General features: G+C 41.0%; 1 long non-coding RNA gene across 1 annotated transcript in view; it reads right to left on the bottom strand.

The window, feature by feature from the left end:
* Window positions 1-9,706: 9,706 nt before the first annotated feature.
* LOC111548627 overlaps window positions 9,707-24,748 on the bottom strand; it is a 44,477-nt gene continuing 29,435 nt past the window's right edge. The window contains exons 3-5 of the long non-coding RNA XR_002733480.2: window positions 11,124-11,227; window positions 10,822-11,037; window positions 9,707-9,790 (exon numbers count right to left, since the gene is read on the bottom strand). This is a non-coding gene — a long non-coding RNA (uncharacterized LOC111548627). The remainder of the gene's footprint in view (window positions 9,791-10,821; window positions 11,038-11,123; window positions 11,228-24,748) is intronic.

Raw genomic sequence — 24,748 nt, forward strand, 5'->3', positions numbered from 1 at the left:
ACCTCCCACCCTGTGCCACCAGCCCCTTCTTCGCAACCCTAGAGTCAAAAAAAAAAAAAAAAAGTCCACAAGTTCCAATTGTGCTGTCATGATCAATAGGATGCTTCTTTCCAGGCTGCCTGTCAGGGGAGGATAGGATAAAAAGAGCCAGAGAAAGCTGTGCATGGGCAAAGCTCTTTTGTGCTACAAGACTTAGCAGTGGGGCTCTGCCTAAAGCAAGGATCTGAGAACTGCTGTGCAAATCTAGGGTGTGAAGAGATTGTTCCAGGGCTTTCTCCCTAGGCAAGAAAATTCCCAAGTACTACAGTTAGCCAACCAGCAATTCTCAGCCTTCACCTGGCTTCAGTCTCAGGGAATTACACCAGTTGCCATTTTGGTCCCATCAAGGGTGTATCCTTCCCCAGCGTCTTGCACACTCCAATCCTAACACCCATCACACTATATTGTAATTGCCTAATGATCCTCTGTGCTGTCTATTCAGCTAATACCAAACATAGTAAATGGCAATGGCTCACAGCATGTTTGGTGAATGAATGAACTTTGATGGAGACAGTCGTGATAAATCCCGCAGTTCATGCAGAATCCTTGGGGTTTGAATCCTCTTGTCACATCCTCCTTTGCACCTCAAGTCTTTACTTCCCGAACTTGAGAAGGAGAGCAACACCTCCTTTCATCCCCAAACCCATAGGACACCAAGGGAAAATCATTTCCCCCAAGTCCGACACATAACTGGCACTTAATCAGTGCTTGCCAATTAAGCTGGGTTGATTATCATGCAAAGTTATCTCACATTGTTTTAGCATCAGCTTTGGGCTTCCACCTTTTTATTGTCAATTTAATAATTTAAGAGACTTTTTTTGAGTGTATCAGTCAAGGTAGGCGGGCATCAGCAAACCTTCTCTCTGCAGGGCCAAATAGTACAATTTTCTACTTTCTAGACCATGCAGCATCTGTCACAACTGTTCATTGCTATCATTGCTGTGTGAAAGCAGGTGTAGACAATATATCAGTGAATGGGTGTGGCTGTGTCCCGTTAAGACTTTATTTACAAAAACAAGTGAATAACCAGATTTGATCCATGGGCCATAGTTTGCCAACCCATAAACTAGGATAGGCCATAGCAACAAACACCACCAAAATCTCAGAGGCTGAACACAATGAGAGGCGATTTCTCCCTCATGCGACATGCCAAGCATGGGTTGGTGGGGAGGGAGGTTTTCTCCACGAAGTAACCACAACATCTTGTGACAGAGCCATCTCTATGTGAGGCTTCAGGGTCCCCCACAGCAGGAAAGGGGAGGCCCAATAAGGCACGTTCTGGCAAATAAATGCCTTAGCCCAGAAGGCACACACATCACTTCTATGCTAATGTCATCGTCTAGAACTCATCATCCCATTCGGCCTGAATTCAATGTCATGCAGAACTGTAATCCAAAATGAGAAACTGGCAAATTAAGTCTTGTCTATGATGTTGAGCATCAGTCATGAGCAAAGCCCTGATCCAATGTTGGGCATCAGTCATGAGCAAAGCCCTGATCAGGAGAAGAAAGTAGCTAAGAGGAGGTCCCTGCTTGATAAGCAGACATTCAGCCCAGTGACCAAGACAGACACACCTGCAGAAAGAGCTGCTGCAAGGCAAGTGGGTTAGGAGGGTGAGGGTCTATACTCCCCTTAGCCTTAAACTCCATAACCAATCCTGAGCATGACTGTAAGGATAAGCACACAATACATGACAAGGATATCAGGCAAGAATCCCAATTCTTTGCACATTCGATGGGCAGTGAAAATCTAGATGACTTGTGATTGGGCACCCACACCTCCAGACTATTTCTAGATTGAGGGATATTGGGCCTATTAGGGATGGGGTGAGAAAGAGCTGAGAGAAGAAAGCAAACACAGCCTTCCCATGGGTAAAGTAATGATGTACATTTTTAATATAACTTACTGGAAAATAGTAGAAGCCTATCAAGGACAGATGTTCCTTCCACTCAAGCAACTTTTATGCCACATCAGCAACAGACACCAGTGGATCCTCATTTGGAACACTCAGCTGTGACTTTGGGAGGAAAATGCTGGTCAAATTCACTTACAAAGTAGGGAACTTGAAAAGCCGGGAGAGAGCCTGGCAGTGAACAGTAAAGAAAGAGACACACGCACGACACCCATCGTGCCCTCGTCCAGCTCTGCCTACAAGCTTGGCATGGCCTGAGGGCCCCTGGCCAGCCTGATACAAAGAGAACTCACAGGTCAGAAGTTGGCACAGGGCTTAGAGGAATGGTATACCTGCTTAATGAACCGATTTATTTTGTCAGTTCCCAAGAATACTTACCTTCTCCCCAGAGACTACCAAGAATTAATTAATACTAAAGGCTTGTCAGGCCCTTTGCCAATATTAAGGATTTGTTTAATCTGAAAGGCTAGAGTAAGCACAAATAGAAGAGTTTGGCTTTATTTTATAAATACTCCATCAGACAACAAGCAAAGTGACTTTACCATGTGGAAATACAAGGAAGAGAGCCCTTCCTACAAAAGAGTGCCACGCCAGCATACTGTGGCTCACACCTGTAATCCCAGCACTCGGGGAGGCCGAGGCAGGCAGATCACGAGGTCAAGAGATCAAGACCATCCTGGCCAACATGGTCAAACCTCGTCTCTACTAAAAATACAAAACAATTAGCCAGGCATGGTGGTGCACGCCTGTAGTCCCAGCTACTCGGGAGGCTGAGGCAGGAGAATCACTTGAACCCAGTAGGCGGAGGTTGCCGTGAGCCAAGATCACGCCACTGCACTCCAGCCTGGCAACAGAGCGAGACTCCATCTAAAAAAAAAAAAAAAAAAGAGTGCCACAGAAGGCAGGCAATATGATATGTGGGAAAGTTCTGTACCTTCTAACCAATTTTGCCGTAAACCTAGAACTGCTCTTAAAAATAAAGTCTATTACCAAAAAAATGGCTGCAAATTCTTTGACATTCCTCCCATCAAGAGTTTGGGTGGAGGGAGGGGTCTGTATCCCCTCCTGTTAAATCTGGGTGGGCTTGAGACTGTGGGACTTCCAGAGCTAGCTCAGGAAAGGCAATGCTGCTTCCTCTTTGTTTGCTGGGACCGTTGCCTTTAGAGTCTTAAACCACAGTGTATGAAGTCTGACTGCTCTGAGGCCACCATACTATGTAGAAGCCCAGGCCACCTGGAGAGGCCACGTATGGGTGTTCCAGCTGCAGCCTCAGCTGAGGTTCCAGCTGATAGCCAGCATCATATACTGGACACATGGATGCCTCCAGGTGATTCCAGTCATATTGAGTCAACCCCAGGTGTTCATGCACCCAGTCGAGATCCCAGACATGTGGAACAGAGCCAAGATGTCCCTGATGTGTTCTATCCAAATTCCTTACCCACAGAATTTGGGAGCATAATAAAACAGTTGCTTTATGCAACTATGGTCATAGTGATTTGTTACACATTGATAGTAACTTAAACATGAAGGTGCATAGAGTCATGATTAATAGGGGATTCCAGAACCCACCTGCCTGACTCCCCCATTTACCACCTCTGCAACCTGGTGCAAGGTATTTCAACTCTTGTGCCTCAATTTTCTCATTGGTAAATTGTAGGTACTATTAGTGCCTACCTCATTTGGGTTACTGTGAATATTAAGTGATTCAGAAAGTGCTTAAAACATTGCCTGGTACCCAGTAAACCCTCCATAAGGATTTGCTATTCTGTTCCAAAGCCTCTCCTGACCACTGTAGCCCATGGTGGTGTCTTCTTCTCTTATTCAATCCCTCATCAGGCACCACTCATCTCTCCCCAGTGACAACTCTTGGGTTGTTCAAGCATGTCTTCTCTCCCTGACTGCTGGGGTCTTCAAGGCAGGGACATGCATCTGGTATCTCAACAGCTCTGGGCACAGAGCTTTGCACAGAATGGATGTTTTAAAGTATATGTTGAAGAAGAAAACACAAGGCACAGACAGGCACATGGCTGGCTCTCATTGGTTCAATGCCAATGACAGCTCAGGAGGGCTAATAACTCTCCATCCTCAGTGTGCTTGGCCTAAGACAATCCTCCTCCCTGGCACTTCTCTTCTATTATGCTCTTCATCCACTCTCTTACGTTCCAGTCTTTCTGGAAAATTTTGGTTCAATGAGTTCCTTTCACCCTCAGTGTCAAAAGTACCTCATTGCATTCCCTGATAAACAGTTGTTTGGACATATGGAAATTCCCAGCACTGCTCAAAGTTGACCTGGGTGTGGGAAATAGTCATTACCTCATCCTGCTGGCATGACAGTACCTGTATGCAGGCATTTTTGAAAGTAAATTAACTTTAAAAATGTATCCCCTATCCTGAGGATTTGTTCTAACGAAATAAGTTGTATATGCAGAAAAGGTTGAGTGGATGAATAGAAGTTCACTACAGCATTATCTACAATAGTAAAGAAAAATTGAATACATTCAGATGCCCAACATCAGGGCTGGTTAAATATGCTATGATTTATCAAAATGTGGCAGGCAATTCCTTCATTCAGAAAATATTTATCAGGTGCTTATTCTGTACCACGTTCTGGAAACGTGAGAGATGTAGTAGACACAATAGTCAGGAATCTTTCCCTTGTGGAGCCTGCATGCTGATGGGAAATAAAGACCACAAGCACAACACACTTTTCAAAGAAGTGCAATATGTGGCACAAAGGAGGGTACTGTTGGGCTGTGGAGAAGCATAAAACAGAGCAGAAGAATGGAAGACATACGTGGGGAGGGGTTGGGGAGGAGTGGGAAACTGTTAAACAGGGTGGTCAGGTAAGGCCTCACTGAAAAGGTGACATTAAGTAGAAACCTGAAGAAGGCAAGGGAGCAAGCTGTGGGCAGAGGGTGTTTAAGAGTGTTGTAGAAAATAGCAAATACATGGCCCTAAGACTAGAGCATATTCAAGGAATAGCAAGGAAGGCACCACAGTTGATGTGGAGTGAGCAAGGGGGAAAGAGCAGGAGATAAGGGGCAGCCAGATGCCACGGGGCCTAGTGGACCACACTGAGGACTTCAGAGTTCCCTCTGAGCCAGGGGCACCAGCCGAGGGACAGAGAAGGCTGAGGAGGAACAGAGAAGGCTGAGGAGTAACAAGATCTAACCAAGGTTTCAAAAGATCCATGACTACCATGCTGAAGACAGACATCAAGTAACAAGGTCAGAAAGGAAGAGACCTGCCAGGAAGCTCTTGCAATATCCCAAGCATAAGATAATGGTACCTTGGACTAGGGTTGAACAAGTGGCCAACTTCCAGCTGGATTGTAGAGGCAGAGCCAACAGGATTTGCTGCCATTTTGAATATAGGATGTGATGAAAGAACAGATGGCAAGAAGAGTCAGCCATTCTGAAGGATGCACAAGAGAAAATTCAGTGACATGAGAAAATTCAGTGACATGAGAAAATATTCAGAATACATTTCTAAGTGGAAAAGCATGTCATAAAAAATGTTTTCAAAGTGATTCTATTTTTGGAAAGAAAAATACATATGTAGGAAAATACGTACAACTAAGAAAGACCTGAAGGATATCAACTGAAATGCAAATAGTGCTTTCTTCTGGAGTAGGATTGTCAGTGGTTTTTATTTTCTTCTTTTGCCTACATTTGATATCTACTTTTCCCAACATGAATATGCATTGCTTTTTAACTAATAAAAATAATAATTCATTTAAATGTGATCACCCTCCCCACCTTCCTAACCCTAGGTCTGTCAAAACGAGACTCTCTTCTAGACTGCTTTATGATTTTCTCTGTTTTCCTAATGGTAATTACGGCTACTTGGTACCTTAAAGCGCCAAAGAATGAAGGAAATTAACATTCAGAAATTTTCATTTGATTTCCCAAAAGCAAACCCAGGTAGAAGGGAATCTGTCAGTCACGCACTTGAGGTAAACAGATGCATGGGAAAGTTTTAGAGTCATATTTAAGTTTTCGATTCGTTCCAGATTGTTACACATAAGTGAAGTACCCATCCCAGTATCAAGAATGACTGTGGACGCTGACTGGAAGCATCACTCCCCCTTTCTATTGAGAACAAGTCTCTTGCTTTGTTAGGAGAGGCAAGACACATGTGTGTGAAAACATGAGGAAGTATATCATGCAGCTCAGACAATCCATGTGACAGGTGGGTGGAGAAAATATGAGAGCTTGTGCTGGGATATTTGGGTACAGCTGCCCAGAGGTTGTGAGAGCTGACCAAACCCTAAAGGAAAGAAGGGAGGGATGAGGACATCTACAAAGAAGAGAAGAGAGCATTCCAAATTACATAAAGGGGTTGGGGCTTTCTGAAGCTCTTCAGTAAATAATGAAGCTTCTTTGAAGAAATCCTCTCAGGAACATCCAACCTTTCTTTTCATATGAGGTCCATAGAGGCTATTTACCCAGTTCTCTTTGTCCATGGAAATTTTCCTGTCTACCTAAAATGAAAGTCTACCAATCCTTCTCTTCTCTTAAATGAACAGTTAAAAATGAAACCTTTAAATTATGAGCATGATATTTATGTGTTTAAGAAATGAATTTCTTTAGTACAGTAATTTTAACATTGCCAATTTCATTGTTAATGACTAAATAAATGGCTCCTGCTTTTCGGTTTGGTAAATATTTCTCTCTCCATTATCATTTATTCTCTTGTGGGAGCCATAGACTGTATCATAAACTCAGTACAGAGAATTGTTTTAAGTTTAATTTATTCAATATTTAGTAGAAACTCCCTATAACATCCATTAGGGGAGATAATGGATTTCTTTCCTCTTCTAAACAGTCTGCACTTCTACTACAGTCATAAAATGAGCATTGTATACACTCTAGACCTGGGTCTGCCCAAGTTCTCAAATTGTGCAGATGTAGAAATAGGCACAAAGACAATTCTCTGCCATTATGTAAACATCCAGCCTTTGTTATCATTTTCACTGTAGAAGAGAAATATCTGCTGTGTGAGACTGAATATCTGGCACCCCTGCAAGTCTACATGGATGCATATGTTTGGGAGTTAGCAGGGTAAATTGAGTCTGTGACCAGTAACCCAGCAGGCGTGACACAGGCTCACAGAGTCATCAAGTTCTTATGTTTCTCCTTTAGTGGCAGCAGTAACAGCAAAAGGTGATAACCCATGGAGTGCCAAGGTGTGCCTGCTGCACACCAGAGAAGTGGGCTTTACTGCGTGATCGTGGACGCAAGACTTGGCCACCAATGCTGAGTTGTACCTGGCGAGAAGGTTGTGACTTCCCCCTTCCCTATATCACACACAGCCTCTCCAGCCACTTCCCCCCTTGGAATTTTTTTTTCAAAAATACCTGTCACAATCTGTATTAGTCAGGATTCTCCAGAGAAACAGAACCAATAGGGTATATATAGAGAGAGTGAGACAAAACAAGATTTATTATGGGAATTGGCTCACATGATTATGGAGGCCAAGCAGTCCCATGATATGGCGTCTGTAAGTTAGAGACCCAGGAAAGCCAGTGGTCTAATTCAGCCTGAGTCTGAAGGTCTCAGAACCAGAGGAGAGAGAAAGAATTCACCATTCCTCCACCTTTTTGTTCTATTCAGTCTCTCAATGGATTGAGTGATAGCTGCCCACACTGGTGAAAGCAAATCTTCTACCAATTCAAATGCTAATCTCTTCCACAAACACCCTTACAGACACACCCAAATATAATGTCTTACTAACTATCTGGGCACCCCTTAACCCAGTCAAGTTGACCCATAATATTAACCATCGCATCATCTAATTTATTTAATATTTACTTCCATATCTTGCTTAAAATATGGCTGTCTCCCTCTCTTAAAATGCAAACACCATAAGAGCAGGGACTCTTGACATTTTCCCCAGTTACTAGTACACTGCCTATAACTCAGTAGTTAGTGAAGAATGAATGAATGGTCCTCCAGTACCTACGAAAGCACCTAGAACATGGTACTCACTAAATAATTGCTGAATGAATAAGGGTTAACACATTTTATCTCATTTAATCCTACAGGTAGACATTATTATCCCAATTTTACAGACAAGAAAACTGAGACTCAAAGGGGTCCAGTAGGTTGCTCAGGGTCATGTGCATGGTTAACAGCGGAGAGAGAAGGCAAACCGAGTTCTATTTCATGCCAAAGCTCTTATAATAATGCTAGGTTCATTGAGATTGCTTAATGTGGCATTTGGAAAGAGATCTATTGAGAATGCATAGATTTATTGATATCTATATGTACGTTTAAATACAACTTGTAAACACTAGTGGCCTGGAGAAAAAAAAATTAATCAGGTTCAGCTTCTCTTTTTTAGTTACCCCAATCCTCAGATGGATTCTGCATCATCAAAGCGTATTAAACAAATATTTATTGAGCATCTATTATGTGTCAAGCACAGTTCTATATATAGCAGGATACACTAGTGAACAAAAACTGTGTTTTCTTCTGTTCCAGAATCTTGACTCCTTACATTTTATTTGCCTTGGTAGCCTTAAAACCCAATTTTCTTCTCCACAGTCCTGTGAAATTCTGGGGAGCTTTGCTCAGTTTCTCTGTGCCTTAGTTGAGGCTCTCTGCTTTGTGGAGAGCCTCACCTGGCTCCATCTTAGGAATCATTGAACACCACAAGAGGAAAAGTACTGAAGAAAGTCTGGCTCACATCAACATTTCCCCTTCTCTCTGAGATGTTGGTCCCACAAGTCTGACTGCCTTGGTATCTATCTATGCCTTCTCCAAGGGTTTTTCTGTATTGTATTCAGCTATTCTAGTTATTTTCAGTAGGAGGGCTTATCTGTTTCTCTGATATGAGTTAGACCATAATAATCAGAGGCAGATATCTTCTATTTCTCTTTAATCTTCAATAACATGGTCATATTTGCCCCTGCACATCTGAGCATTTCAGTATACAGCAGAGGAGGCTTATGTTCACATAGCCTTTTCCATAGTCATGCAACCTCGCATTCACCTTTTCTTCACTGTTTTTCACAGCTCTGGCTACACTGACTACCTTTCTCCCCCTGACCTGTACCCACCTAAACCATTATCCCTTAACCTTTTTTTTTTTTTTTTTTTGATACAGAGTCTCGCTCTGTCACCCAGGCTGGAGTGCAGTGGCACAATCTCAGCACACTGCAACCTCCACCTTCCAGGTTCAAGTGATTCTCCTGCCTCAGCCTCCTGAGTAGCTGGGACTACAGGTGTGTGCCACCACACCTGGCTAATTTTTTGTATTTTTCATAGAGACGGGGTTTCACCGTGTTAGCCAGGATGGTCTTAATCTCCTGACCTCATGATCTGCCCTCCTCAGCCTCCCAAAGTGCTGGGATTACAGGTGTGAGCCATCGTGCCCTGCCCATTATCCCCTAACCTTAACCATCAAATCCCCGCATCCCTCTTGGCTTTAAATGAATGGTTATGCTGAGCTTCCGCTGCTGCCAAAGGAAATTGACTCTTCCCACCAAATGATACCGTCTTACCATACACTTCTGTCCAGCATGGCAGAGGACACTGTGGAGGAAACTTACATGATCTGTAGATACCATAGACACCAAATGCTTCTGTTAGAGTTTAGTGTCATTGCTGCTCCCACTGAGGTGAGTCTGAGAACACTGAACCCTAGGATTTCCCTGATCTCTGGGGCAACAGAAGCAGCCCCCTCTCTCTTGCTAGAAGAAAGCAGCCTCCCATTACCTGGATACCACAGGAAGTCCTCACCTGAGGGGACTACTTACAAGATGACTTTTGTCCTTCACAAGATGCATCCTCACATCCCCTCATTGCCTCCAGCCCACTAGTTAAGTTCCATTCTCTGCAAAACCCCAGAGAAGGAAAAGAAGTCCCATTGCAAAGGCACTTGATGAAAGCTGTTCACCAAGTATTTGGTGACTGGTTTACTCACCAAGAGTTGAAGGGCCTAATACTTAGCAGCAGAAGTCAGAGAAACACACATGAGGCCGGATCTTGAGAGTGTTGGGTCAGGAGGTGTGGGTATTACACATAAGAGTGACTAGGGAAAGTCCTGACACTCTCCTACAACTCACTGTCCTCAAAAGGACAATTGTACCTATCCTAATAATGCTGGTCAGAGGTTTCTTGAAACTTGGACAAGATGACAGCCTACAGTCAATGAGGGAAAGATGCCATACTTGCCATGGCGTGGTTTTGAGGAAGGAGTCAGACAGTCCAGGGAGGATTTATTATGCAAGACCTGAGGCCCTGATCTTGTTCCATGTGAGGCCAAGAGGTCATGCCCTTTATACAAAAATAAGAAACTCACTGGTAAGGGGCCACCAGCAATGTTGGGACTCTCACTAGTGATTGTCTTCCATGGTCTATGGTTCAAAGTAGGAAATGCTGCCACAGAACTGACCTCTCTAACATTACTGAATATGAAGATGTTTTTGAGTAGCAGAGGCCAAGTAGCAGCATTCAGCCATCAAAGTGAATATGACTACCACAAAGTGAATATGACTACCATATGGCAGCAAGGCCAAGGTGCCAGCCAGGGTCCTGTACACACAGGGTATTTCTAGAGGAAAGATAGATGAGTATCCACTGTGAATATTTCTTGACTTGTGTAACCAGAAAAAAATATTAAGAGAAGGTAAGCTGAAATCTGATGTCTGCTGCCAAAAAGAAAAATGATAATCCCTCACCTAGCTCCCAGATTTGAGTCAGTTCTCAGGCCCCTGGCCTAGTGATTGCAGGGGAGGCTGAGCCCCCTTAGAAAAAAAAAAGCTCTGCAATGCCTCAAACCTTCTCCCAAAGGGACCTGTGTAACTTTACACTAAGAAAATGGAAATATACAGATTATTCAGGGTATACAGGGTCTAACCTTACAATGACATTAGCAGAGCCTGAAATTCCATGATGACAGCTAATTAGGATGGGAAAATACGGAGGCAGATGGTAAATGGAGTTCTTGTCAAGGCAGGCTCAACAGTGATGATGAGGGTCTTAGGATTCACCCTGTTGTTGCTTCCTCAGTTCCGGTATGCTTAATTGGAAAGGATAGACTTAGCAGCTGGTAGAGCCCTCATGTTTTGTTTTCCTGACCTGTGAAATAAAAACCAGGAAGGAAGAAACAAATGGAAACCCAGAAAGTGCCCATTCCCACCTAAGACAGCAAATCAAAGAAATACCCTATTCCAGTGGAACGACTGAGATTGATGCCACTCTCAAGAACTTAGCAAATGCAGGGGTGGTCATCCCCATCATATCCCCATTCAATCTATCTACATGGTCTCTGCAAAAAATAGATGGATTTTCATAAATAACAGCAGACTACCGAAATGTTGTCTAAGTCATAGGCCCAATTGTATGTAGCTGCCGAATTGGATGTGGTATCTTTACTGGAACAGATCAGCACAGCCTTTGGTACCTGGGTTGTGGCCATCCATCTGGCAAACAAGTCATCTTCAAACCTCCTCAGGAAGGATGGTCAAGGTCAGTTCTGCTTTACTAAGAAAGGATATGAGTACACATTCACTGTCTTTCCCCAAGGCTATATGTATTCTCTTTCTCTCTGTCACCTTGACATATCATGCTGGTATACTATATTGTTGACATTATGCTAACTGGTGAACAGGAAGTGGCCGGTACTCTAGATGTCATAGTAAAACACATTTCACATAAAGGTGAAACATAAATCATTTACAGTATCAAAGTCCTGCCATATCGTTGAAAATTTTAGGAGTCCCATGGTTTGCAGCATCCTAAGGTAAAGAATTACCCTATGAAAAGGTATATTGTTTGGTGGGCCACTTTGGATTTTTGGAGACAGCCAATATTGCACTTGAGATTATGTCTTTGACTCATTTTTGGGTCATTAAAGGTCTACCAGTTTTGAGTGGGACCCAAAGCATAAGAAAACTGCAGAAATTCTAGGCTTCAAGACAATGTACTCTGCTGTTGAGGCCATGTAACTCAACAGATCCAACAGTGCTTGGAGTATCCATGGTAGAAAAGGATGCTATAGGAAATCTTGGACAAACCCTAATAGATTTGTGGTACAGAATGGGTAGGACTCTGGAGAAAGGCATGTCTACTCCATTTAAGAGACTATTTATTGTTTAATTACTCACTGCTCAAAAAAAAAAACAGCTTCTGATATGATAAGGGGTCAAGAGAGATCAAGCACCTGAAAGTGGGACATGAAGTGATTATATGATAGGAGTTTCCTGTTATGAGCTGGACATTGTCAGATCCAACAAGTTGGTAAGGTATGATGGAAATGGTATATTCAGGACCAGGTCTGAGCAAGTCCAGAGGGTGGCTCAGGGCTCTATGTTAACTACCTCTGCTGTCCTGACACATCTCTTAGCTCACATGTATAAATATGGGGGCAGGAGTGAGGGAACTCTAGGATTCACTGATGAAGGACAAACAACACAGCTCATTCCTGGTTCATGGATAGATCGGTTCAGATAATCAATGCTGCCTGAGAGTGGACAGCTGTCAACACTACCACTCAACTCAGTGGTGACCCCAAAGGACAGTGATGAAGGGAAACCCTCCCAGAGGGTAGAGCTGTGAGCAGTATGCTTGTTTGTCCACTTTGTATTCCAGGAGAAGTGGTATGAGATAAGGATATACATGGACTTCCGTGTAGGGGCAAATAACTTGGCTGGTGTTGATCTGGGGTTTAGAAGGGGCAAGTTTAGATGATCAGAGACAAAGTGTCTGGGAAGAAGCATGTAGATGAACTGTTGGAAGTGGCCACAAAATGTGCAGATCTTTGTGTCTCACATCAATGCCACTAGAGAAGATCCGGCACAGATGGGACACTCACTAACCAGGTAGATGGGAGGAACCGGCTGGTAGATGTCAGTCATCCTCTGTCCCAGCCACCCCAATGCTTGCACAACAGATCCTTGAATGGAGAGTGGCCATAGTGGCAGGGAAGGCCATTATTCAAGGCCTCATCCATCATCCAGCATGGACTCCTTTTCACCAAGACAGCTGGTACATTTATTATTTATTTATTTATTTATTACCAAATAAATAAATGTATTAGATCAGACCACTTCCACCTAGAGGGGGTAGAGTTCATCTTTACCAGAATTTACCTCTATTCTGAATATGAGTTTGCCTAGACTATAAAAAGAAATCACGACATCCATACGGAAGAACCTGGTTATTTGAACCACAGAAACTTTCTCAAGGCCTCACTAGGGGAAGATAGCCTAGTTACAAGCCAAAGACTCAAGAGGAAAAAGCCCCTGAAGTGAATAAATAGTCTGATAAACCTAAACATATGTGGTAACTGCAGAAATAAGTCCTTTTTCATCTATAGAGGGAGAGAAGTTGCATATATTAATCATGTCTACTCTTGCCCACACTTTCAGGAACCACTTATACTCCTTGTGAAACATCAATGTTCCATGAAACACAGTTTGAAAACCTGAGCTAAACTCTTGCCTTTCGTCTAGAGAATCTCCACTCAGTCATCTCTAACAGACGGGACCCCTCCACTTTGCTAGGGTATCCCAGAGGAGACCAGAGCAGAATTCCCTGTGAAGACATTGCAATGCTGCACCACTTTGACACAGATGAATATTGCCTTAATGCTTTCTCATTGCAGCTCAATCCTCATTCCTCTTGTCCTAATCTCACTGGGAACAGTAAGAAGCCACCATCATTTTATGTTATACTTTTATATACCCTAAGGTTATTAATGATTAATGAGAATTAAAGGAAGCTGAGAATACATAAAGCATTTCTTATTTGCAGTTTTTCACTCAATTTGATAAACAGACTGTGTATATCAAATAGACATACAGACTGTGCTACAATATTTTTTCTCTTATTGGTAGGGGCTAAATCAGTCTCCCCTCCCCCTGCAAAAAATAAATGTTGAAACCTAAACTCTCAGTACCTCAGAACTGACTTCATTAGGAAACAGGATTGTTGCAAATGTATACTTAAATTAAGATGAGGTCATACTGGAGTAGGGTGGGCCCTGATCTAACATGACTGATGTCCTTAAAGAAACACAGCCACGGACCAGGCACAGTGGCTCACGCCTGTAATCCCAACACTCTGGGAGGCCGAGGCCGGTGAATCACGAGGTCAGGAGTTTGAGACCAGCCTGGCCAAGATGATGAAACCCGGTCTCTACTAAAAACACACACAAAAATATTAGTTAGGCACAGTGGCAGGCACCTGCAACCCCAGCTACTCGGGAGGCTGAGGCAGGAGAATCACCTGAACCTCGGAGGCAGAGGTTGCAGTGAGCTGAGATCACACCACTGCACTCTAGCCAGGGTGACAAAGCAAGACTCTGTCTCAAAAAAACAAAGAACAAAAAACAAAAAGCAAACAAACAAAAAAAAAAAAGAAAAGAAAAGAATGAAAGACAGCCCCATGAAAACAGAGACACACACAGGGAAAATGCCATGTGACAACAGAGTCAAGAGACTGAGGTTATGCAGCTGCAAGCCAAGAAATGCCAAAGATTGCCCACAAACCACCAGAAGCTGGCAGAGGCATGGAATCCCCTACAGGTTTCAGAGGGAGCATGGCCATGCCAACACCTTGATTTTGGACTTCCAGCTTCCAGAACCGTGAGAAATTAAATTTCTGTTGTTTTAAGCCACCCAATTTGAAGTACTTTCATTACGGCAACCCTAAGAAACTAATACATTTATATAAAGTATTTCTCTTTGATCAAGTACCTAAGATGTGTTGATCAGGATGAAAGTGTGCCTCTATTTTTCACCCATTTTCTCCCTTTTTGAGGGACTTTGACAGTTTCTGAATTAAGAGGCTATTTTTAGGAATAGTAATGTATGTATCAATTTTGGATGTATTTAATTATAATTTATAAATGAGCAGCACTACCTTCAAAAAAGTTCTGTCCTACATCCATCTGTGATTCAAAGAGATACTGAACTGACTGACACCCACTACCTCTGCTGGCCTTAATAGATACACAATTCTAAGAATAGCAGAGCATTATTCTAAAATTAAAATAATCACTAAAGCTGGGTGACAGAATGCCTTTATGTGGGGCCTCCACAGTCCTGGCTATGCCAGATTTCATTAAGGAGTTTTATTTGCATCGATAAATTGTTATCCAAGGTAAAATAAAAGTTATTTGATTTGTTCACACTCAATTTCATTTAGGTGTACAATTAGTAGTTTAAGTCTATTGCAAAATAATTCAGCCAAGAAATCAATTTTAGCACCTACAAAAAAGCCCAACCAGGCTATAATTACAGTCTTCCAAATGCTAATTGCATACAGTTTTGGATGGGAAATATACATATATCTATATCTCATCTTACTGTTTACCACCAAAAAGTTATACTTGCATAAAACATGGGGAAATTATCTACATTATTTATGACTCTCAAAAGGTTAGAATGCTCCTTTTAAAGCCCCTTTGGATTGGCTCATATTAGTAATTAACTGTCTTCTCTAGCTATATTTGTACCTCTTATTCTTCTCGTGCACTCAAAAGCTAAAACGGGTTGGGCAGAAAGCTCCATAGGCATCAGGGACCAGAGAGAAAAGTAGGAACTGGGACCTCAGGAAGAGTCTGGGCACCCCTGGGGCTTCAGTTGTCTGGAGTGTCAGTTTTCTTGGCTGGACAGCCACTTCTCAATGATCTCATCCACAAGAAGAAAGGTCCTGGGTTGGGGAATGGCCCCTCTGTGGAGTAATTGGTGACAACAAAGTTTGTTTCTAAGTAGAAAATTAGATATACGCTCCAGGCTGTCCATAAGGTGACATGCTTGATAAACAATGAGAAGTGAGCAACATTCAACAGGTTGTTCTGGGAATTTTAATGTCCTCTAGACCAATCTGTATCTAAAAATTATGGGTAAATACTTCGGAGCAATTTAAGAATGCAAAAGCAGTGCACATTTGAGTTGGATTTTGCTATTTTGACAATATTATCTCACTCTCCGACAAAACCACACTCACTGTGACAATGATGTCTTGCATTTGTATGGCCGGTCACAGTTTATGAAGGTCCAACACATTCTTCCTGGGAGGTAGACTTGTAAGTTATTGTTACTGTCATGCTATTTCACAGTTGAAGAAGACACTGGGTGAATTGAAAAAGAAACTGAAGTTTGGAGAAACTGGGTGATTCAACCAAGGCCTGCAGCTGCTCCAGCTCCACATTCAGTCATTATGCATATTTGACATTTGCATTTCAAAAGCAATGGTGAATATCACAACAAATACAGGTGCATTATTTTCTTTAATGTAAAGGGTTCTTTTATATATTATTCACTGTATCATACAATGCCTTCTTTCCTGGACTGTGGAGAGAAAGTTCTTAATGTCTTAGTACCATAAAGAACTGCTCTTCTGAGCACTGGAGCAGTTACCCATACACATAGCTCATTATCTTTCTGGAAAAATGGATGTATTTCCTTCTGGATCACCTTTACTTGTAATGACACCTACATGTCTCTCCAAGGTTCGGTTTTGAAAGGAGAAAATAAGGATTCACTCAGAGATGAATATGGAAAAGCTAAGTGGAATGGGTAGTAGTGAGGACAAGAAGGTGTCAGCTTCATGGTCACAAATCATGGTGATTTCATGTGACTTTGATGCTAAGTTTGCAGAGAGATGTTGATGAATGCAGTGTGCCCAGAAGAGAAATGGTGAGTAGTTGGGAAAGAATTCTTATGAGAAGCTGTTGAAGGAACTGGGAAGTGTTTACTCTGGATTGGAGAAGTCTCAGGAGCCATGATACCTGTCTTCTCTTAAGTGGAGAACCAACATATAGAGAGGCAGGGGGAGGTTTTTGGTGGATGCATGGGGCATAGTGAGATCATTGGGAAAAGACCACCAGGAAGGAAAGTTCACTTCAATTTAAGAAAAGGTGTTCTAACAATTACAGTGACAAACAATGGTCAGAGTGTCTTGTGAAGCTTTCCATCCTTGACTGGAAGTACACAAGCAATGACTAGAGACACCTGTCAAAAAGAGCACCATATGAGAGTTTCAGCCAAGTGACCCTGAGATATCTTCTAACCCTAAATGCTGATGATTCTGAGAATAAGTCCTGCTCGGCTCCCTGGTTTCACTATTCCTGGGTGTTTGATAGAGACCTCTCTACAGAGCACCTACCATGATCTCAGGGCCATGCTATAGTATCACTCCTTAAGCTTGTTCTTTCGACTCTGGCTGCTTCCCTCTGAAGAGTACTACCAAACCCTGAAGGAACCACGAAGTGCAGATGGGAAATCCCTATTAATTGTTGATGTACTAATTATTTTACTCAGTAGACTTTTGTATCCTCTGCATACCTCAGTTGGTAGGCACTCAATAAAGTCTTGATGGGTGAGTGAATAAGTGCCTGTGTGTATGAGTGTGAATGTTAGCTTAACAGCTAATTATGAAAACAATATTCCAGGCTTTAAGGAAAAAAGAGAAGGGCAAGAATACAGAAAACCTTTTGAACTCTTTAAAGCAAGTGTAAGTTAGAAATTAATTAGCAACAATTGTTTGTGTTTTTAAAAAATATTCTTAGCAAACTAGAAATAGAAATTTTTTCTTAGACTGTTTTTAAAGATTTAAATATAGCATATGTCATATTAATCAAATATTAAAAGCAATTCCTTTAAAGTCAAATAAAGCAAAAATGTTTGCCAGTGCCATTTATAGTGAACATTCTACTGAAGATTCCTACATTGTGCAATAAGACAAGAAAAATAAAAAAAAGTAAAAGAACTACAAATTTAAAAACAAAACTGGCATTATTTCCAGATAGTATGATTGTCTTTCCCGGAAAAAATCCAAATACATCTGAGATTTGTAAGGTTTCTAGATATAAATTTGATATACAAAAGTCAACTGCGTATCTATACACCAGTTATTAATTGTTAAAAAATTAAAATTTACTACTTATAAAAGCAATCAAACCATAAAATACCTAGCAATAAATATAACAGAATATTAAAGGACTTTTAGGCAAATATTTAAATTCTCTCAGTGACTCCTGGTGGAAGAATAAGTAGTTTTAATCACGTTACAAAAATAGCATTATCTAATAAGGTTAAACATATGCATTTCCTATCATTTAGGAATTCTATTCTCAGGAATCTATCACAGAAAAGTACTTTTTCATGTACACGAAAATATACATACAGAAATCCTTATATCAGCATTGTAATAGCAAAACTTGAAAACAATGTCCATCAGTATCAAATGTCCACCAAAAATAAAAAGGATAAATATATTACAACATAAATAATACTAATAATGATGATGATGATGATAAAGGGGGTGAGAGAAAACTGGGAGGTGATGGATGTGTCTATGACCTTGATGGTAGTGACGGTTTCACGGGTGCACACTCACCCTCAAAATCCAGTTATATACATTAAATATGTACAACTTTTTAACATTTCAACAATATCTCAATAAAGTGGTTTGAAAATATAGAGAGAGCAAATTCATTCAATGAAATACTACACAATTAAGAAAATGAATGAACCACAGCTACATGCTCTAGAATGTATTAATCTCAGATATAAAACATGGAATGAAAGAAGCAAAGAAATAAAGATTATATATGGTGTGCAAAAAAAGCAAAACTAGATAATTTGTTATTTGGACATACATATGTATGTGATAAAACTACAATAAAAAGCATAAATTGATTAAAACAAAATTTAGGATAGTGGTGAATTTTTGTGGGGATATAGAGGAACTTCGTTGGGAAACCAGAGCTTCAGGTATCTTCAAAGGTATTGATGGTGCACTATTTATTAGGTTGGGAGGTGGATACATAAGTGTTTGATTTCTTATTTATACTTTCATCTGTGACATATTTTTCAACTCTGTAGAGTCTCTTTCAGGAAATGCTTTTAAACCCAGCATGGTATGTATCTATTCATTCCACTAATGGTGCATTGCTGAATAATATTTATTCTAGAATGACCAAAAATACAAGTGGGGTGGCATAGACTTTAAGTTTTAAATACAAAGATTAAGAATTAGTTTGAGGATATTATATAGGAAGCAAGCTATGTCTCATATTTAATAATATTGTAAGGTCTAGAAAGACCTCAGATGGAATCTAGATAGTATTACCACAGTGATATCACCAGTTTTAGTTAATGGTCAAATTGAGGAATTATTTGCAAAATAGTTGGAATATTCAGAATATGTCATAAGGCAATACTTCAGCTTATGTGTGGGTTACATATGAACTTCTCAGGATTCTTGGTTGCAAACAACAGGAACAAACACTGGTTAATCTAAGGAAAAAAAAAAAGTTTCTCAGATGGCTGTGAAGTAACTCACGCATCTGGAGGTAAGCTAAGTCTGGAGAACCGGGGTCGAAAACCAGACTGATGGAAACTTGTGAAGGCCACATCCCAGGAATCGGTCAGTTGCCACCATAGCTGTGAACCCTGAGATGCCCCTGTGTCCTCTCACCCTTACTCTAGATTCAGGTCTCTGATGGGCTTAAGTCACACATCTATGTTTCAGTCACACTTCTATGTTTAAGTTGCACGTCTATGTTTTTGCTGCCAGGTTTCAGTATGAACAAATATCTAATCTTTTTCAATTTCTGGATTATATAAACTTAGGAAGGGAATTCAAGTGATAGGCACTGCAGATGGATGGGTGAATGAATGAATGAAAAGTGGAGATGAAGGGAGGCATGAGAGAGCAAGGAAAAAGGAAGACTAAAAATTATCTGCAGTGCTCATTAAGAATTCTGGCTTCTGAACTTCTAAAACTACTGAATCTTAATTTCTGAAGTTGACAGGAAGAGGAAGTTCAACAGAAACTGTGTTTTTAAGCTGCACCCCAGGTGATGTTTTAAACTTTGAGAATTACTGGCATAAATAATGCAGATCCACAAATCAGAAAGTGTTACTCTTTTTGTGCCTTTCAGTGACAGTGACTGACTTTGCTCTTTGAAGGTTTGGGGCATGTCCTAAAAGAAGTCCAAATGTCTTTTCTTCCTAATCATCTCTTTACCAATGTATGGTCTCTAAGTGCATTTCTTAAAGTTGCATACCAGCAATTTCAATTTAAGAATTAACAATGCTAGAATTTGAATACAGTCCTGAGAAAATATTACCTGAGTATCCAAATAAATAATAACACTTGTCACTTAAATAGCAATGCCTATATGCCAGGCACTGTTCTAAGTCCTTTATATCTCTTATCTGATTTAATCATTCCAACAAATTCTTTGAAGAGTTTCCAGATGATGAAACTGAGGCAGCAAGATCTTAAATAATCACCCCAGCTAATGACTGAAGTGGTTGATTTGAATGTAGATAATCTGTTCCAGGGTCTTGACCATGATTTAATAACCATCTCCGTAAATATGATTTGATTGGACAAAAGTCTTAAAATTCTCTTATTGGTCATAAATAATCAAAATAAAAATAGAAAATTTAAAAATAAATACTTATAACCACTAAAATGATCTCTTCTTAATTTGGCCTTGGTAAATCTGTTTTGACTGTCTCTGCTCTCAGTGGCTAAACAGCATGTTAACAAAAGTTTTCTACACACTAAGTTCCCATGAACTCACCAAGTTAATCTGGGCTGATTGTTTCTCTCTTTTTTAAAAAACAGTTTTTTGGCAAAGGTGCAGTGGTGGCTCATGCCTGTAATCCCAGTACTTTGAGACACCGAGGCAGGAGGATCACTTGAGGTCAGGAGTTCGAGACCAGCCTGGCCAACATGGTGATACTCTGTCTCTGCTAAAAATTCAAAAAAATTAATTTGACTTTTCCCTTCTTAAGTTTATATAATCCAGGTGGTGTGTGCCTATAATCCTAGCTACTCAGGAGACTTAGTTGGGAAGATTGCTTGAACCTGAGAAGTGGAGCTTGCAGTGAGCCGAGATCATGACACTGCACTCCAGCCTGGGTGACAGAATGAGATTCTGTCTCAAAATAAATAATAGAAGTTTTATTGAGATATAATTGTTATATAATAAACTATACATGTTTGATGTATACAATTTGATGAGTTTGAACACATGTATATTCCCTATAAATCACCACCATATATTCAACGCAATAGACATATCCATCACCTCCAAAAGCTTCCTTGTGTCCCTTTGTTTTTTTGTGTGGTAAGAACATTTAACATGAGATCTACCCACTTAAGAAATTTTTAAGTGCAAATAATACATTATTATTGACTATGGAATAGCATATCTCTATAACTAACTCATCTCACATAACTAAAACTTTATTATACTTATGCAACAACATATCTCTATAACTAATTCATCTTATATAATTAAAACTTTATTTCTAATTCCCTATTTCCTTCTCCCCCCAGCTCCTAGGAACTGTATTCTCAGCTTCTGTTAGTGTGACTGTTTTAGGTACCTCATGTCAGTGGAATCATGCAGTATTTGTCCTTCTGTGACTGGCTTATTTCACTAACATCATGTCCTCAAAAGCCATTCATGTTGTGACATATTTTAGAATGTCCTTCTTTTTAAAAACTGGATAATGTTCCATTGTACATATAAACCACATTTTCTTTTTTTTTTTTTTGAGACGGAGTCTTGCTCTGTCACCCAGGCTGGAGTGCAGTGGCCGGATCTCAGCTCACTGCAAGCTCTACCTCCCGGGTTTACACCATTCTCCTGCCTCAGCCTCCCGAGTAGCTGGGACTACAGGCGCCCGCCACCTCGCCTGGCTAGTTTTTTGTACTTTTTAGTAGAGACGGGGTTTCACCATGTTAGCTGAGATGGTCTCGATCTCCTGACCTCGTGATCCACCCGTCTCGGCCTCCCAAAGCACATTTTCTTTATCCATTCATCTATCAATGAACACTTAGGTTGTTTCCACGTCTTGGCTATTGTGACTGGTATTTCAATGAACATGGGATGCAGATATATTTTTGAGATCCTGATCTCAATTTTGGGAGGTATAAACCCAGAAGCGGGATTGCTGAAATCATAAGTTAAATCTATGTATTTTTTGTTTGAGGATACCATTTTCCACAGCAGCTACACCATTTTCCATGCCCACTGACAGTGCAGAAGGGTTCCAGTTCCTCCACACCCTCGCAAGTGACTGTTCCTTGCATTCCGGCACAGCCAGCGTCTACTCGTCTTCAGTGAGCTCCAGATCATCGTTAGTAAGCAGCTTCATTTTTTGGAGCTTCATATTAGCTTACATCTTAGCTTACATCTTTATAGTGCAGCTCTCTCCTGGAGGACCCTAAGGCAAACCTTTCTCAGCTGCTCTTCCTGATTTGTGTAACTTTCCATAATCCAACTGTTAAGGATTCATCCTAGGTTAAATGTAGTTGATTCTCTTAAAACAGGAATTTAAATCAAATGGAGTATTTTTTCACATATCCTATGTATAAAATAATTATAAACAGAAATGTGCTATGTCCCCAATAGTCATTCGTGTTGTCACGTATTGTAGAATTTCCTTCTTTAGATATAAGTTTCCTTCAATGTATGCTAAGATGCAGGGTCAGAACAGGCACAAGTAAGAAAGCAGCATCTGGATGGAATGATACGGCTGAAAGAGCTCATTCAAGAGCCCACTAAGCACTTCCTCCATGTTCAACATAGAGGTCATCTGAGAAAAACAGGATGTCACTCCTGCCTGCAGTGGCACCTATCACAGTTAGACAAACAACACCAGCCATTGCAATGGAACAAAAGCAGATCGTATACGCTAAAGAGTGAAACTGAATATTCCCATAAACAGATGGGAAAAAATGTGGGCTGGATGACAGAAGTGCTGGGTGATTCACACATAGCTGGTTGAACAAACATACCCAACGGGGTCTATTAATGAACAAATGTCAACAGATAGTGAGATCTCTATTGGCTCTACCCTCACTGCAGACTTGTCCGACATTTTGATAAATGATTTGGATAAGAAGAGTAACAGTATAATTGATCGAGTCTGTGATATCATGAAACTGGAAGTGATAGTAAACACATTGAATAATAGAAGCAGAATCCTAGATGCCTGCAGTATTGGTCTGATCTGCCAGCATGGTCAGTGGGGTGGTATGTCCCAACAAAGGGAGCAGACACACTTCTCCTGACCAGCGCTGCACTGACCACACCTATGGCGGCCCTTCTAGGGCAACTCGCTCAAACGGGGAATTTTAAATTAGATCAGATTCTGGAAAGAGTGACCAGGAGAAACTGCCTTGAGACCAATGTAACCAAGGGGAGAATAGGCAATCTAGCATAGAGAAGATAGCCTATGGTCAGTTGTTATTTCCATATGTTTAAAAAAATAGACGTGAAATCGGACTTCAGCTTATTTGATGTCATTTCACAAGGTTGAACCTCACAGATTTTGACTTTATAGCATAAGCCTTTCAAAGAGAAAGAAAAAGAATATTGATTTAGTACCTATCCAGTGCCAGAAACTGTACTTAGCATTTTACATCCTTCTTCTAGCAATCAAATAAGATATAAATTATTATCCCATTTTACATACTATTCCAATTATCTATTGCTGAATAACAAACTACTACAAAACTTAGCACCTTAAGGCAACAATTGATTATTCTTATACCTCATCGTTTTGTGGGCCAGGAATATGGACAGGATAGAGGAAGAATAGCTTCTCTCTCTCCCATGGTGTCTGGAGCCTCTTCTGGAATGTCTTGGCTGTTTAAGTAACTCTCTTTCTCCACCCTGCCTCTTCACCTATGGGCTTCCTCACAACATGGCAGACTCAGGGTAGAAATTCTTAGTAGCTCAGGGCTCCAGAAGAGTGAGGCAGATGCTGCCACTCCTTTTAGGTCTAGGCATGGAACCAGGGCAGCATCACTTCCTCTGAGCTCCGGTGGTTGGGGTAGTCATAGGGCCAGCCCACGTTTAAGAAGAGGGATTAAAAACAATATCAAAATGATTCATGACTGTTTTTAATTCATTACACAGGTGAGGAAGTACAGGAAGGTGGGAAGTGGCAGAGCCGGGACTCAAACCACATCTGACCAATTGTCATTTCCTTCCCCCTTCTTATTACCCTCAGTAATGCATCTGTGTATGTGGGCTCAAGGGTCTCCTCTAAGATGACTTTAAACTGTGTGTTTTCAGCCCCAGCCTTGCTGCTTAGCTCTATCTCCAGTGGAAACTGTACATCTCCATTTGAATTTCCTGGAGCCAACTCAGACTTATTAGGATGAGACAAGAATTCAGAATTCATCACAGGTCCTATCTCCATCCCAATCTAGGCAAACCGGCAGCTCACCAGTCACACTGGCTCAGAACCTCATGTTGCCCTCTGTCCCTGCCCCGTCACTTTTTTCCTGTGTCCGGTCAGTCGCCATTGCCAAGGCCTGTAAATTCATAAGCACAACAGTCTTCAAGGCTGCTCAAAGACCAGTTCTACCTACACCCCCTCCAGCCACCTACCATGTTCACCATCCCCAGCCACACTGCCTACTGCTCCTCCAAAGCCTCTCCACAGACACCATCTCCCCAGAACGACCATTCTATCAAACATTACTGATATTGTTATGTCTGTTTATTTGATTATTTATTTATTGTCTGTTTCTCCTACTAGAACAATGCTATTCAACAGAAATATAATTTAAGCCACATCTGTAATTTTACATTTTATAGTAGCCACATTTAAAAGGGCCAAAAGAAACAGGTGAAATTAATTTTAAGAATTTATTTCTCTTAATCATGTGTATCAGTCCATTTTCACACTGCTATAAAGATACTACCTGTACTGGGTAACTTATGAAGAAAAAAGATTTAATTGATTCACAGTTCTGCATGGCTGGGGAGGCCTCAGGAAACTTACAATCATGGCGGAAG

This window comes from Piliocolobus tephrosceles, chromosome 5, assembly GCF_002776525.5.
Source record: "Piliocolobus tephrosceles isolate RC106 chromosome 5, ASM277652v3, whole genome shotgun sequence".
Lineage (NCBI taxonomy): Eukaryota > Metazoa > Chordata > Mammalia > Primates > Cercopithecidae > Piliocolobus > Piliocolobus tephrosceles.